The sequence below is a fragment of the Rhipicephalus microplus genome, chromosome 5, assembly GCF_043290135.1.
Source record: "Rhipicephalus microplus isolate Deutch F79 chromosome 5, USDA_Rmic, whole genome shotgun sequence".
In the NCBI taxonomy this organism is placed as follows: Eukaryota; Metazoa; Arthropoda; class Arachnida; order Ixodida; family Ixodidae; genus Rhipicephalus; species Rhipicephalus microplus.
In genome coordinates this window covers 68832574-68846911 of record NC_134704.1, presented here as the reverse complement: position 1 = coordinate 68846911, position 14338 = coordinate 68832574, and the positions used below count along the sequence as shown (strand labels likewise).

The following is a 14338-nucleotide window of genomic DNA, read 5'->3' as shown; positions in this document are numbered from 1 at the left end:
TCAGCGGTCTTAGGCGAAAGGCTGACCTATGTGTTAGAGAGGAGAGCTCGGCTCTTCGAGTCTCTGTCGGCCCCAGTGCCGAAATTGTAACGCCTCTGTATATATGCTGTACATAAACCTTGTTTAACTCACCGTCGTCTCGTCCGCTCGTCTTATCAGCTCTGCGCAGAAGCAGTCGCGAGCTGATAAACATACGCTACCAAACGGCTGGTGACCTTCCCGGCGGAGTTGGAAGCAGTGGCGCCATCGGGACCGTGTTGGCGTCGCCGTCTTTCGCAACAGTGGTGGCTTCGGCGGGATCGGTCCGTCGTTCGCAACAGCGGAGAGGAAAAAACTCCCAAGCATTTCGCCGAGGGTGAACATGGTTAAGTGCGAATACACGGGGTGATGCTATAAGGAGTATTTATTAATTCGCACTATTGTATTTATTAATCACACTATGGTGCCTTTATGGTGTAATGGTTCCCGGGAATCGCAATTTCATCACACGGGGGAGTTTACGTTAACTCACTGGCAAATGCCAACGGATTTTAACTTTACTCCCCCTAACGACCCGCTCTCGACGGGAGACTGAGAGAGAAGGCGGGCGCGCGAGAGAGAGGGGTGCGCGCGCCGCTGCAGCGAGCGAGGAAAGCGGAGGAGCGAGCGAAGGGGGAAGGGGTATAAGGCGCGTTACTGACACCGATATTAGCGTCGCGTCCGTGGCTTATTCGGTAGAGCGTCGCGCTGCGGCCCGCCAAGTCCTCTTTCTTTTAAAGATAGAGAGGAGGCTGCGGACGCCGCCGACGGCGGTGGATGGTTTGGGGTCGCTTATAGAGTGTATTCACACTTAAAAGGCATTGTTGCTCAATGTGCTTAGTCTGGAAGGACTGGACGTATATTACAAGGCTGCTAACGATCAGACGCAGCTCGACGGTGTACCGCCTACCGGAGATGGTGCGGCTCGCGACGCGTATCATCAGGCCCTGGCCGTCCTCGATGCATGCTTCGTGCCGCCTGAAAACGCTGTCTGCGTCCGTGTCCAGTTCCAAAGCAAAGTGCAGGAACCGGAAGAAACTGCTATTCATACAGTTCATACAGGAGCTGATTCGTTTGGCTGGCACCTGCAGTTTCGGCGCAGCAGCTACGATGAAGATCCAAGATCAGATAGTTCAAGGGCTGCGAGACCCCAACTTGGTGCAATCTTTCATCAGGATGGAAGACGCGTTTACAGTACAGAAGGCGTTGGAGCACGCCAAGAAAGAGGAACGCCAAGAAAGAGCACGCCAAGAAAGAGTACCACGCAGCAACTGACTACGCAAGTCAATACAGTTAAGCGACGTAAGCATGGATGCGACGGCGTTGGTCCTCATCAACCGTCTGCCATGCAAGATCCGGCTCTACAGGGGTATGCTTCTTCGCCTACTTCATCGCCACTCCAGCTGAGTGCCTGCTTCCGCTGTGGCTCCCCTCACCACTGGGCGAATTTTCCGGGCTGTCCTGCGCGACGCCAGACTTGCAAAAGCGGCGGCAAGCAAGGGCACTTCAGCAGGATGTGCCGTTCGTCAGGTGATTCGGCGTCTGCTGCGGATGGTGAAGAAGGCCTAGGGCGTACTGTGACGAACGCGATCACTGTCCTCAGCTTGCAGGGAGCCGTCAACGGCATTCAGGTAATGCGCATTCCCGTACTTATCAATGGCGTTTCACAGACATGCGACCTCTGTTAGCGTATAGATAAATGTTTTTTTTTTTTGCTGTTACAAATCACTTGATGTTTTTCATGCCACTCTTGCCTGGACCAAAATGCTGCTCTGCAGTATGTTTAAATGATTGAACAAAACAAATAAAAATATTCAGCTAGATCATACTTCTTCACCTCGCACACACCTTCGGCAATCATCTGAAATGCACAACTGTAGTCTGATTTCGCTGCGAACAATTACGTGGGATAACACAGCTTCTCGATCGCGCTTTTTGTGACTGTTAGAATTTGTTTACGATAACGTTTCTTGAAAAAAAAACAGATGAATCAATATAGATGACATGAATTGGCGCTCGTTTCCATAAGGGTAATTATTTAGTTATTTGTTTTAGGGAGGGGGAATTAACACATTAAATTATGAAAGAGATGCGGTCTATTGAAAGAAATAAAGAAACAAAGAGGCGCAACAAGAAACAAAAGCTATAGCACAGTGATAGCGAGTGAGCTACTTTTTGCGAAACCATGGCCGCAATAGTTTTTGTCATGCCTGCATTAGCATGTCTTTCATTCTCCAATAAGAAACTGTAATGTATTTTATACCAGTGCCACATGAGTACTTCTGACCGGGATCAGTCAGTCCGGATAAAATTTTTGGTCGCTATCATGCACAGATTATGATGACTTCCTGGTGCAGAGTTTCTCCTCTCACAGGCTACCCGATCACTAGTTTCTCTGATAAAAACGTGAAAACACAGTTCCGATTAATCATTTTTATGCTTCTGTTATTATGGTAGATGAGTCACTGTTGGCGACACTTAATCGTATTGACATTGCTCAAAGGCCTTCTTCCGTTTGAAGACCACTGCGCAAAGCTACTTACACGACGAGAAGCTGAACACATGGCCAAGCGATCCATCATCCACGTAGTCGTTGCATTATGTGACGCTGCAAGCACCTGTGTCATGTACTGGCGCACAAGCTCGAAAAAAAATCCAAACACAGACGCACATGCCACAAGCGGAACTACATTAGATGCAAATGTACAGCATGTTATCATACGGCAGACAAACATCTGCATCGTAGAACTCCCCATAAAAACGTTTATTCAACTAGCATGCCCAACTTATACGACCTTTGGAAGAAGCTAATCCTTAATTAAACGGTTGCCTAAGTGTTATAATTTTATTATCACCATTTAAAAGATATTTCAGCACTACTGTGGCGCGGAAACATCCGCAAATAAACCGCCTCCATTCAATTCTCCGGAATTCCCGCTGGAGTGTCGAGTAAAAATGGCGCCGTGCGGTGTGCGGCGTGCGTACGGGAAGCGGGCGAGGATAATCGAGGTGGAAACGCGCATGTGGAGAAGAGTGTCGTTACTTTTCCAAGATCAAGGGGCTTTATTATATATTAAAGTTACTGCATATGCTACCCTAAAGGTAGCATATAGAGTAACTCTAGTATATATTAACCTTGCTTGTGTACATAACGAGAGTTTCCACCAGGGTCTCATGAGTGCCACTTTCTCCTCCTTACCGGCCCGCGCTTCGGGCGCCGGGCCTCGCGTTCCCCGTGCGTCGCGTCTGACGCATGATAAAACACTATCCGTTTCGCAAGCGGCATGTCAGGCTTTTCTAACAGTTCGCGGCATTCCAAAAAATTGGCAGCATATCCACGGAGTGAATGATTGAGAGTGGGGCGAAGCATTCGTCCGTCCATGCGTTCTTGCTTTCGTCCGCGCGTGCGCCTGTTCGGGCGTCCGTCCCTACGTTCGTCCATGAATCCGCCCCTGCGTCCGTTCATGCGTCCATCCATGCATATATATGTCTGTGTGTCCGTTCGTTCATCTATTCAGCACTCCAAGTACCCCCATCTCGCATCTTTTCATCATATATTCTTCATATAGAAGCACCGCCATCCAGCGAACATTCCAAGGACTAAATGAGAGGTGGCACACGCACACTTTCTTACGGCTTGCGCTTCAAGTCCAATTCCCACCTTTAACCACCTCGATTTCATAGTATATACTAGTTCACTGTATTCATGGCACTGCGGCTCAACGCTCGCTAAACCTTTCTAAAACTAAGGAGTTTACACCCAGCGAGTATAACGTAGCAACATTTTCTTGTCAGATAGTGCTCAATGTACATGCCAATGGCTGCTAATGGGGATCGCAGCGTGCGCGTTAACTAAAAGCCGAATGCTCCTGTTCCTCATTACCCCTTAACAGCCATTGGCATGTACATTGAGCACTATCTTTTATTGTTCAACAACGCACAGAAGGAATCTCTCACCGGCACCACATTGGAAGTCAAAATGTTATAGTTGTTACACACTACAACGGTTACGAGGGACGAACGAGTGCCGCAATAAGAAGCTTCGCCCCTAAAAGGTCTCACTCTATTCTCTTGCGCACATAGAAGTTGCTTCACGCGACAGCAACATCATACGCCTGTTCTGGACTCCTGGCCATGCCTTATTGTCGGGTAATGAGCGCGCTCATGCGGCTACTCGAGAACTCACCCTCCGAGTGGCCCCACGTAGTGAGGCGCTCAACACAGAGCCAGGTTCCCCATTTCTCACATATCACGAAGTCACGCAACAATACATACGTCAACGACAGCAATACCAACTCCCACCGGACTCCTTCACACGCGAGGAGACTGTCACACTTCGCCAACTGCAGACGTGAACATTTCCGAACCTCCACTTCATGAATAAAATATACCCGACTCGTTATACTGATGCCTGTCCAGGCTTTGGCGCTATCCGCACAACTTTTCAGGTTACTGTAGAGTGCTCCGCCGCTTCCATTCCTCTGCTCCCTCCTATTCTTCGGTCCACCCCTACCGCAGAGCAGTGGGAATCAAGGCACCCTTCTCGACGGTACCCTCGAGGTCTGCCGGGCCCTCAAGGCTACTAAAAGCACACTTGCAGGGTACTCGTCACTAGGCCATAAATGCAAAAAATATTGCAGGAATTTTTGTGAAAATTTTCATGCAGTGGCTGACGACGATGAACTATGTCTGAAGTGGATGGGCCACAGTTAATTGGTGAACAAGAACAAGATTTCGTAATGGCTTGGAGCACTGGATGAGCCACTCCATACGCAGTTCGCATTGGGTGACGCCTGGTTGTTCTTCTGCCGTTCTAAACCAATTTATTACTCATATAGTTATACTAACGCGATTCCTTTACTGACGTGAAGCCTGTCTAAGGAAAGTTTGCAATGAAGTCTCAGGCACTGTATGACGTGGAAAAGAAAGTTATAAAAAAAGAAAAACCCGGCCTGGCTCTGCGGAAGAATACAGAGCTGGCATGCAGGGGATCTGGGTTCGAATCCCGCTGTGTACATGGCCTTTTTATTTGCTAAATTTTTTTTCGTAGTTCAACCAATAGCGGTACGAACACCGACGGTGGACAAGTACGACGCACGCGACCCTTGTGATCTCATAGCAGCTTTCCCTGTAAAAAAGAAAAAAAAGAAAAAAGAAACAATCCTTAGCAATGCTTGGCGCATACCACACCGCAATGCTTGGGAAGTTTCGTGATTCCATGAGACATAATTTTTGTTAAGATTACGCGTAAGTTGCGAATAGTCACGCTTGTTCGAGAGTTTACGCGAGCATCAGCGATAATGCTGAAAGGCTGTAAGGTTCGATGATGACGTTCCGCCGATGACCAGATTAATCGACGGCCGACAACTGCACACGCCGCTACCATTTTACAGAGTGAATCGCTTGCAGACTTTTATCTGATTTTCCATGCACAACTTTGCCCGAATAAAAAAAAATGCTTTGAAAGGCGGTGGTTGGTCGCTAGGGGCCACGGAGTGCGGACGCGCGTCGCATGGGCTCCGCAGATTTTTATGGTTTTCGGCGTTTTTTTGCCTGACATTCTGTTAACAGTCTTTTTAAGTGACTGCGAAAGTATTGTGGAGTCTTCCTAAACAAAATTTAAGCAGGTGAGCCCCAATTTCGGCTACTCTGAGAAGATTTTCCGTGCAGCCACGCTGGCCCGACAAGCCAGTTGACGGGCATGGTAGGCATGACGCGTCCGCGTCGCAAACAAGTGATATCCATCTACTGTGCTGGCGTTTGCAATGGACGTCGTGCAAGTCGATGGAGAGGAGATATCACCGACGGAGTTCAGTAAAGAACACGGATGGCGCAAGAGAAAGCGTAATACCAAGAAAGCGGCTGGAGGCGCCGACCCAGTGACAAACCAGCAAGCAGTGCCAGCGTTTTTTCAAGAGGCGTTTATAAGGAAAGCAACGCAGCAAGTGAAGAAAATTACCAAGGCGAGCCGAATGCCCAACCCGCCGACGGATGATTATAAGATCATCGTACGACCCCACAACGGCTTCAACTTATCGCACTACCAGAAGGAGCACGTCCATTGCTGCATACGCAATGCGGCAGGGGTGGGACGCGAAGCAGCTAAGGAGGACAGCGTTTGTCTGAATGATCGCCAAAAGTTGATTGTGGTAAGCACGCCGTCAGAACATCGTGCAAGGCGGTACGGCGGCATTTGCAAGCTGCGCATCGGTGACCGCGAGTTTGAAGCGAATGACTACAGACTGGCACCGCAGAACACATTCAAGAGCCTCATGAAGGACATATCACTAGCCGAAAAGCCAGCGGATGTGGTGAGAAGTCTCGTGAACCAAAGTAATCCGAACGTCCTGCATGCTAAGCGCACGAGTAACACGACCAACGTGATCATCCTGTTCCACGGTTACTACGTGCCCCGTATGTAAATTACAGAGGAATGGTGCTAAGGTGCACTCTCTACAAAAAAACATTTTGACCTGTGCTTCGAGTGCGGTCGTCTGGGACATAGGACTGACGTGTGCCCCGACCCGAACGACAAGAAGTGCCGTGAATGCGGATGCAGCAACCCACCCGACGATCATCGGTGCGAGCCCGTGTGCCTCCTGTGCGGAAAGGATCACCTCACCGGAGACCGCACGTGCAAATCGAAGTACAAGACACCCTACCTCGTCAAGCGACTACAATGGGAACGCAGAACACGCAAGGAGGCTGAGGCGACCTATAGCAGCAGCAGCAGCAGCATCGTCAAGGACGGAGGGGAGGGCTCCCGACGACGCCACGCGTCAAGACGACGCAGCGGCCACAGGCGATCGGCCTCGAGGGTGAGCCGCGCGCGGAGCCGCACTCGCTCCGGTACTCGTTCTCGGGCGCATTCCCGCGGCGTCTCCCGACCCCGTTTAGTGAGTACTGGCAGCAAGTAGACGACACAAGCCACCTACGCCACTGCAGCCAAAAGCGGAACAGTATTCGACCCCCATAACGCCAGATGGGTGGACGTCGCCTCCGGTCGCGTGTCTAGCACACCGCAAACGCGAGTCGAGACTACCAATAATAGAAAGCCCGATGTAGACAGACGCGAAAATTCTGCTGTCAATACCAACAACAAACCAAGAAACTCAATACAGAAATGACTACACTACTGCAGGAGAATTGCCGAGTTAAGAAACAAAATTGCAACGTTAAAGGGGAGGCGCCAACAGTTTCTTTACTTTCTTCTCTTCCTAAACCCGTCACCGCCAACGCAGCTTCTAATACCGGCCAGAGCGCGAAAGAAGCCGTTACCAGAAGAAGCCGGCCAGAGTGCGCACTTCAGGCCGTTACCTGACGACGAGGTGCAGGATCAATTGGATGGTATATAATAACACGTACAGTCACCATGGATCCGCACGAAACCACACAAACACAACGCTCAAGACAGCGTAACACACGGAACACCCTCACTGTCTGGCAGTGGAACTGCAGGGGGCTCAGGAGGAAACGAGCACATCTCCAACAGTTTCTGCGAATCCGGGCACAACCGGACGTAATACTTTTGCAGAAAACCAACGACCTGGTCAAGCTGGCGGGGTACAAAGCTATAGATGAGTCTGTGATCGCGGGAGCATCACCGGTCGCTGCGACGCTAGTGAGACGCAACCTCACTGTGGCGAAACGCGAGTTTACAAACGTCAGCATACTTCATGTACTAACAGAGCTCATTTCACCGAAAATGCGTGGCTCTGACGTGTTTATACTGAACGTATATAGCAGGCCCAAAGCCAAACATCGTTTTAGCACGCTACCGCGAGAGGCGCATTAAGCAGCTGGTGACGGGTCCTGGCTCATCACGGGGTACTTCAACGCACCCCACGCTGCGTGGGGGTACAGATACGAAACGCCAAAAGGTGAGCGCCTTTGGGACGATGTGCAGAGAGAGGGGTTCGAGCTTGTAACAGACCCTTCCGCGCCTACGCGCGGGGGCAACAGCGTATGTGCGGATACTTTATTAGTCCTATATATAGCGTTTATTAACAACGTCTCTAGCACGCAATGGAACAATACGCAGGAGGACCTGGGTACTGATCACTCAGTGATCCAAATCCAGGTCGACGCTGGACGTCACCACAACCTTCATCGGTACGCCGCCAAGTGCAAGCATCATCGGCTAGTGACTTGGGACGCTTTTCGCAAAGTCCGGAAAGAGTAGAAACGTGGCAGCGCGTCTATCGAGGGCTCGACCGCGACGCTTAGGGGTGATATATAAACGGCAACGTGGGAGGTTCCGCCGGAAGCAGAGCAGAGTAATAGATAATAAACTCCTACACATGTGGGAAACCAAACCCAGCCTGCAAGACAGGTGGAAGTGTCAACGCCAAAATAGAACACTATGCAGACGCATTGCACAGCTAAGCAGGGATGTAGAAGAGCATGACTTACAAGCATGCAGAGCGCAATGGGAGGAGACATTTACCGGGATGGAGAGCACCTAGACTTTGATTGATTTGTAGGATTTAACGTCCCAAAACCAACATGTGATTTGAGAGACGCCGTCATGAAAGGCTCCAGAAATTTCGACCACCTGTGGTTCTTTAACGTGCATCCAGATCTGAGCACACGGGCCTACAACATTTACGCCTCCATCAGAAATGCAGCCGCCGCAGCCGGGATTCAATCCCGCGACCTGCGGGTCAGCAGCCGAGTACCTCTGCCACTAGACCACCGCGGCGGGGCAACCACCTGGGCTTGGCCAAGACGTGGCATCTCCTGCGACATCTCTTGGATTCGAAGGAGACCAAAACAGCGCACGCACATAAGCTAAACAAGTTACTGCACGAGTATAAAGGCACGTCCACGGACTTTCTTATGACGTGCGCAGCCGTTACTTTAATTCCTCAAGCCCCATCGCACACCCGGCGTACGGACGGGATAGCGATAATAACGCGGAGCTAGACGAAAACATCAGTGCGGCAAAGGTGAGGGCGGTACTGCACAAGCTCAACATGAAATAGGCAGCAGGCCCGGACGGGATAACAAACAAAACACTGCGTAACTTGGACGATGAGTCGGTAGAACAATTGACAGCTTACATGAACGAGTGCTGGAGCGCAGGCGCTATACCGAGTTCGTGGAAAACGGCGCGCATAATTAAGATCCCGAAAACCAGGCAAACGGGTAGAGTTTGACTATCTTCGACCAACATCTCTCACTTCCTGCTTTGGTAAGCTCATGCATTACGTGGTTCTCGCTCGTATTACCAAACTACCTCGAGGAGCGAGACATGATACCGCACACGATGTTGGGGTTCCGTCGTAAACTTTCCATGCAGGACGTTATGGTTCAATTCAAACATGATATCGTAGACAATACCACGCGATCTACAAAAGCGGTACTCGGGCTTGACCTCAAGAAGGCGTTCGGCAACGTTAAACACGCTGCAATACTTAAAAGCATACAAGCGTTGGGACTGGGCGAGAGAACTTACCACTACGTACGGTATATAATTACAGGTCGCCGGGCCCGCTTAGCGATCGGTGGACTAGAACCGCAAGATATAGACATGGGTTGCACGGGCACGCCACAGGGCTCCGTAATTTCACCCATGCTTTTTAACGTCGTGCTTGTCGGGCTATATACCTCGAAAATTAGCTTTGATAGAAGGCCTCCACCACGGCTTGTACGCCGATTATATCACCCTCTGAGTTGCCGAGGTGAATGACAGAGACAACGAGCAAACGTTGCAGGAGGTGGTCGACGTGATACAGGACTACCTTCACGACACGGGCCTCAAATGTTCCGCGGCTAAATTGGTAAAAGTTTGAACATGTCGACTCCTGGCTCCGTCAACGTCAAGGCGACGTGACATCAGTCAATAATCCGAAGCGCTTAAAAGCTTGCAGATTCGCCACAGGTAATAGCTTACAGTGGGTTTGAGGCTTACGTGACCTTGATACACTAAAATAAAATTAATACAGTAGCCGGAGATACTGTCCACGCGCGTTTATTTTCAATTTTGTTTCATTCGGTTTTCGCCTACAAAGCCTGCCAGAAATACTCAGTGCTTACTTCGACTTATTATTCGTAAAGGTTCGCGATAATTGTAGATCATTGTGTTAAGATTACACGCGAGACGCGAACACTCGAGCTTATTCCAGAGGTTGCGCGACGACCAGTGATAAGGCTGGAATATTCGACGGCACATGCGTAAATGCGGACGCACTTTGCCGCTTGTATAAGTTGATCGACGGCAGGCGCGCTCTGTTCGTCGAAATCAATGCCAGTGCGTTGCTGTAATCTGCCTTTCCGTTTCCCGGTGACAAGTCCGGCCAAATACGTAGTCTGCTCCCTTCGTGAACGCCACGACCACGTCACAATACAATGCCAGTAAAGTGACATCTACTTTGTCATATTTCTAGCTTAAACAAAAAAAAATAGTTTGAGCCCGAAGTTAGGAGCAACTATAGTTAGCTACGCTAAGACTTCGGTGTCCCCCATACTTCGCTTCGGGCTGGATTCTCCTGCAACAAATTACTCAGGTCACCACGGTGTCCCATTGGTTAGAGTGCTCGGCAGTTGGCCCTAAGGACACGGGTTCGATCCCTGTCGCGGCGGTCGCACCCCTATGGGGGCGAAATGCTCGAGGCTCGTGCACAGACCTGTGTGAGGGAACGTGGTTGAAACTTTTGTCGCGAATTTCATCGCTGGCATGCCTCGCAGTCACGTTTCAGTGCATGGGATGCAATTTATTTGAGGATCGTGCGACCAATTTTACTGTTTATTGAACTGTAGCAAAACAAACAAACAAAATGCCGCCTCTGAACTCGAGTGAACCCCTATTTCGGTCACACATTCAAAAAATACAAAGATAGGTTCGTATAATTTACAGCACAGATAACTTCAGTAACAAATGATTATGCACAATAATGGAGTAATGAGATGAACGGCTGTGACGCTTTTATATCAACGGCGCTTGCCGAATTTCATCAGAGGGACAGCAATTAAAAAATATTTAAACCAACTGTGTATATGTAACTTACCAGTACTGGACAATGCTATGCACTCTTAGCCATAATTCAAAAGATACTTCGACATGGAATGTAAGAAATCAAAACATTTACGTAAGAAAAACCAGGTGTAGGAATACACAAATGTACAATAAATGCTTGACAATCATGACTGTCCCAAAATATATAACTTCTTCACGGTCATAATTATACTTTAGTGCTTCACAATAAAAACCAACCGATCCTGTCGGTTACTGGAGTTCTTGCATTTATTATTGTTAATTGCAACGATGACACAGACTAACTTAACGAGACTAGAAGTACTCTCACGGCAATACTCCACAATAACAGACAACGCACTGAAACATGAAACTGACTGATAACCGCGAAACATGTGGTAGTGACTCGATGGGTACTTAACAAGCTTTAATGCAAATTAGTATCATGACTTCGCGCCGAACATGTTTGAAGCATGGATGCAAAAATTTAAAGAAAAAAATTTCCAGCCACGAGTTTCGAACCGGGCTTTCGACCTTTCTCACTATTACGATTACGCAACACTCGTAATCCTTGCATCATCGGCAACTGTGACGCGTGTCGATTAGAGGCGCCCGTCCAACTTCTTCATGAGCACATCGTTACGATAGAGCAACACTTCCATGTGCAAAAGATGTTCCTTGTGCATCATCTCGGCTATTCTAGACGAGTATATGTCACACTGCACCGCCTTGTCCTCGAACGTGGGCTTATGTATACATTGCACTTCCTTGTCGAAAGAGATGGCAGTCTCGGGGGTGTGGACTTCGACGTCCGGCAGCGGCATGGTGTAGTCATGGCAAACATCTCTGCCGGTGAAGCAGCTTTGTCTAAAGCCTCCAAGTTCACCATCACCGACGCCAGACGATAGAAGGTCGCCATCGACGTGATTCGCCTCACCCGGAATGCGCGTCGGTGGCGAATCAGGCGGGATAACAACTACGGTGCCGCTCACATTATCGCTCACCAACGTTGGACGATCGCGATCAAGCGCCCGTCCAGAACCACCCCCAGCGGCGCAAGGATGAGGCGGGCAGCTGGAGATTTCTCGCCCGTGCGCTCCCGTCTCGTCGTACTCTTCGAGTTCAGCAGCTCCGCCGTCGGTATCTTGCCCGAAGGCCTGTTGGCGGGCGTCGTCCATCTTGTAGACTTCAGACATTACAGACTCTGGCACGCAGGCGGCTTCAAAATTGGACCCAGCCGAGAGTTCAACAATGCTAGCGTTCCCAGAGTCCGGAGCTTGAACAAAGGTGACGTCTTAACCGGACCCAGCCACGGCTTAACCCATCTTAGCGCTCCCAGAGTACGGCGCCAGTTTCACTGATTATGGCTGGTCTTCGAGAGACCTCGCGCGCTTCGGAGCTTGCTTCGGAGCCCGCATCGGAGCCCGCATCGGAGCCCGCTTTGGAGCCCGCTTTGGAGCCCGCTTTGGAGCCCGCCTTGGAGCCCGCCTTGGAGCGCGCCTTGGAGCCCGCTTTGGAGCCCGCCTTGGAGCCCGCCTTGGAGCCCGCCTTGGAGCCCGCTTTGGAGCCCGCTTTGGAGCCCGCTTTGGAGCCCGCTTTGGAGCCCGCTTTGGAGTCCGCTTTCAAGTCCGCTTCGGAGTCCGCTTCGAGCGCCTGGACGCGACATGGCCCGACCTCGAATTTCCCACCGTGAAGTCTGGGTCCTTGTCGTCGTCAGACGTCACCTCATCGTCGTCACTCTCTTCATAGGTGTCTTTGCTCTCCTCTTCTACCCTGGTCGTCAATTTAACGATCTTCAATGAGTCGCTGCTCATCTCCCGGGCCAAGGTAGCCGGTGACGACGTAAAATTATACTCAGTAAAGTAAAAAGTTGGGCGAGTTGGTGCTGGTTCATGATGATAAGGGGCGCGAAAAAAAAACGATACACAACAGAGAAGAAGTACACGGGACGACGCGCCCCTTTTTTTTTCGCGCCCCTTATCATCATGGACGTAAAATTAGGCCCAGCCGAGATCCTACCATTCCCAGAATCAGGAGCTTGAACGAAGGTAACGTCTAAACTGGGACCAGCCACGGTTTCCCCCATCTTAGCACTCCCAGAGTACGGCGCCAGTTTCATTAATACTGGCTGGTCTTCGGGGGACCTCGCACGCTTCACTGCCCGCTTCAGAGCCCGCTTCGAGCTTCTGGACGCTACACGGGCCGTCCTCGAACAGCCCACCGTGAAATCTGGGTCCTTGTCGTCGTCGGTCATAACCTCATCATCGTCCCTCTCTTCGTAGGTGTCTTCGCTTTTCACTTCTATCGTGGCCGTCAATTTTACGAACTTGAATGCGCTGCTGCCCATCTCCCGGGCTAAGATAGCCGGCGACGCGTCGCCGAAAATCAGCGCGTCTAGCCTTTCGGTCACCTCGTCCTGATCCGTGCCATCAGCGATCACGTCCCAGAAGAACGCCTCCATTTCCTTGGGAGCCACTTGCTTCTTTATCGAGGAGCGCACCTGACGGGCCATGTTTGCCCACAAGCGCCAGTGACTGCAATGCCAGTGGTCGGCATTAGGAGTAGACTCCATGATTCGCACCATAAGGTGAACCTTTGTGCAGGGGAACATTTTGTACAGGGCGCGCAAGAACGCATGATCTTCTTAAGACCAGGAAGAAAAGTAGTAGTTACCACCTCTGGGCAAGGACGCAGCTCGAGTCTTGGTCTGTTTCGCCCGCATCTTGCGATATCACTCGATTAGGGCAGCCGCAACAACGTTCGATCCTTTGCGTTAAAGAGACAAAGACCGTCGCTGCAAGCAAGCACGTGCTATGCAGTTCTCAATGCACGAGGCCACGGATTTTTCTTCCTCCATGCACGTGATAAAGGCCTCGTTAGAGTGGTTGCTAGACTAGAAACGCTCACTTAGCGCTATCTAGTTGAAGGAGGCTGAAACTCTCCCCAAGCTTTTTGTCGTCCGCGCATGCTAAGTCCGACAGCGCTCAATGCATCCAGGCTACAAAATTTTATAGCCAATCTCAGTGCCGTTAGAGCGTTAGGGAGCATGCTAGATATTTTGGCAGCATTCTCTTTCCCGTAATGTTCTGATCGCCAGTTTTTGACGCTATCATCGACACAACCGGAGGCGGTGTTTGCATTGAGCGCTCTTTTTGGCGGGCCATTGAAAACGCCGCTCTGCACCTTATTGTACAGGCCAGCAGAGGCCGTCTGCAAGCTGCAGGAGGCTGCTGGTAGATGTTATCTTTGACTTGTACGGTTAGGTTATGTTACGCTACAGTTTAAACATGACTGCCTGTTTGTGAAGCACAATTGGTAGTGTCCGCGGACTGCCGCTCGTGGCCG

The 14338-nt window shown here is 50.4% G+C and overlaps 1 protein-coding gene across 1 annotated transcript in view; it reads left to right on the top strand.

The window, feature by feature from the left end:
• The window catches only part of LOC142817823 (uncharacterized), a 79168-nt gene that overhangs the window by 40550 nt on the left and 24280 nt on the right, over window positions 1–14338 (top strand). The gene's annotated exons all lie outside the window — the stretch shown is intronic.